This window comes from Aotus nancymaae, unplaced genomic scaffold (assembly GCF_030222135.1).
Source record: "Aotus nancymaae isolate 86718 unplaced genomic scaffold, 86718_ANA_hifiasm-v0.15.2.pri h1tg000002l, whole genome shotgun sequence".
Classification (NCBI taxonomy): Eukaryota; Metazoa; Chordata; class Mammalia; order Primates; family Aotidae; genus Aotus; species Aotus nancymaae.
Genome location: NW_026988413.1, coordinates 14,209,675 through 14,212,491, shown reverse-complemented (window position 1 = coordinate 14,212,491; position 2,817 = coordinate 14,209,675).

Here is a 2,817-nt window from a genome sequence, read left to right as displayed (position 1 = left end):
AGTCCCTTCCAGTGCTAGTGAATCTCCTGTGTACATCTGAACCCATCCAGACTGCCCTGACTCAGGCCTCCCATACCTCACTTGGAATTCTTAGTCTCCATCTTCTTAAAAGTTCATGAGAAAGAATGGTTTATAGGATTTGGTTCTGTGTCTCCAGCCAAAGCTCATCTTAAATTTTAATCCAGGGAGGAACCTGATGGAAGGTGATGGGATTGTGGGAGAGGTTTCCCCCATGCTGTTCTTGCGATAGTGAGTGAGTCTCCCGAGGCCTGCTGGTTTTAAAAGTGGCAGTTTTTCCTCTGCTTACACTTCACTTCTTTCTCTTGCCGCCTTGTGAAGAAGGTGCCTGCTTCCCCTTTGCCTTCTGCTGTGATTGTAAGTTTCCTGAGGCCTCCCCAGCCATGCAGAACTGTGAGTCATTTAAACCTCTTTCCCTTATAAATTACCCAGTCTAAGGCTTTTCTTTATAGCAGTGTGAAAATGGACTAATACAAGCGGCCTTCCTGAGGAAGGGGGGTTCCTGGGATACCATTGAAGATAGTCAGTACACCTTTTTCCCAATCTGACACTTCCCTATCTTCTTTCATCATTCTATACCTGCATTGATCTTAATGGTGATGGGAGATTCAGCGAAACAGACAGAGAGGGGGAGTCCGATCATGAAGGGGCAAAGAGCTGTCACTTCCCGATTTGACCAGTTCTTGTGCCAGTGATATCAGGTAGGCCTGAGAGCTGCCCCTGGTGATTCGGTTTTTCTTATTTACAAGTGGTAAGCCCTTTACTTTGATCATTTTTAGGACTTTTTTTGTGCACGGTCGCATAGATGGGAATCTCTTCCTGGGGGACTAGAGACATGTAGGAAGAGTCTGATATGAGTCTTTCCAGCCAGTTCTTTTTTACGTTTCTTCCCTTGTTGTGCAGCATGGACTCAAACTGGGACAGAGCTCTGCGGATGTGGTAGTTTGTCAGCCCAGGGACTGGGAAGAGGCCTTTATGGCATCTCTTATCTAAGATGCCAAGTCCAAAGCATTTAAGAAACTTGTTTTCTGGAAACTGAGATAAACAGTTAGAATTTTGGTTTCTGGAAGCTGAAAACCAGGCCTGCTTGCCAATCAGCAATTCTCTATCTTCTGTAACAACTTCTACTGTCTTCTTAGCATTCACATCAGTGAGTGAGTGACAGCAAAAGACCTTCAGGTTACTGACCAGAAGGTCTGTCCTGTTCCACTGTAAGTTACTTTTTGATAAAATTGGGCCCAACTTGTGCATTTCTGAGTTCAACTTAATTTTTCCATTCTGGTCCTCTGGCAGCCAGCACAGTACATTCACCACAAATAGGCTAGGCTAAACCTGTGATCCAATATCAAACACTCATGGCCAGCCAGCACCACATGCCCATAGATACAGCAGGTGGCTGTAAGAAAGCAGTTGAAGGAGCTATCTATTCCTAGGGGAAAGGCCAGGGCCCCACGCACCAGCAGCTGAGAGGGGATGCTCCTTTCCTGAGGTCCAGCTTTGAGATTCTTTTTTGATATGTCTTTGTCTGGTTTTGGTATCAGGATAATACTGGCCTCATAGAATGAGTTTGAAAGTATTCCCCCTTCCTCTATTTTTTGGAATAGTTTCAGTAGGAATGGTATTAATTCTTCTTTAATTTAGATGTTTGGTAGTATTCAGCAGTGAAGCCATCAAGTCCCAGGTTTTTATTTGCTGGGAGACTTTTTATTACAACTTCAATCTCATTAGTTGTTATTGGGCTGTTCAAGTTTTGGATTGCATCCTGGTTCAATCTTGGAAGGTTGTATATATCTAAGAATTTGTTCATTTCTTTTAGATGTTTCAATTTACTGGCATACAGTTGCTCATAGTAGCCACTAATTATCCTTCAGATTTCTGCAGTGTCCATTGCAATGTCTCCTTTTTAAATTTCTGATTCTCCATATTTGTATCTTCTCTCTTTTTTTCTTAGTCTGGCTAAAGGTTTGTCAATTTTGTTTAACTTTTCAAAAAGCCAACATTTTTTTCATTGATCATTTTTATTTCTTAATTTTGATTTCATTGATTTCTGGTCTAATCTTTATTATTTCTTTTCTACTTGTAGGGCTGAGGGCCCCACAGGGTCGTGGGGTGTCCCTTATGCTGTGCTGAGGCACAGGACCTGAGAAATAAAGAGACAGGACACAGAAGTACAAGGAAAATGCAGTTGGGCTCTGGGGGGCGACGCCACCTGTAAGCAGAGTCAGGCAAGGCCCCGAATGTCCAGAAGCGTGTGTATTTATTGTGTATAGGTTAGGGGGCAGGGTAGTGAGTGAAATCATCTTTAAGGATAGTGATAGGGTCATGAGCAATAAAACAAGGGGTCCACCCCCATTAGGTCATTGAGGCATGGAGGTGGGTCATGCGCAGTGAAGAGGGTGCAGTGTGCAATACCTCTATCTACGGGCATGCTACTTCTAAGATTTATGGGAGGATCCTTTAAGTCACACAGCAGTGACAGAGCTGACAGGTCTATTGCTGCCTGCTGGCAGCTTCCAAGGAGTTCTATAGAAGGATGCTTTATGAGCAGCAGAGTAAAAAGAGCTGATAAAGTTCACAGTCACCAAGGTGCGATTATCTGGAGGGGTTTTGAGCCCTTGGATGCTTGAGGGATTGCCAGTCCAAGGGCAGCATTCCACAAGAACTAGAGCAAGGTCCGACAACTCCTTTATCAGGAGGAGTGGCTCTTGCCTTAAGCCTGCCATACAGCGGGTATCATTACGATACTGAACGCTACCACCTGGGCCATGGATTCTTGTCCTGGTATAACTGTTTTTCCCT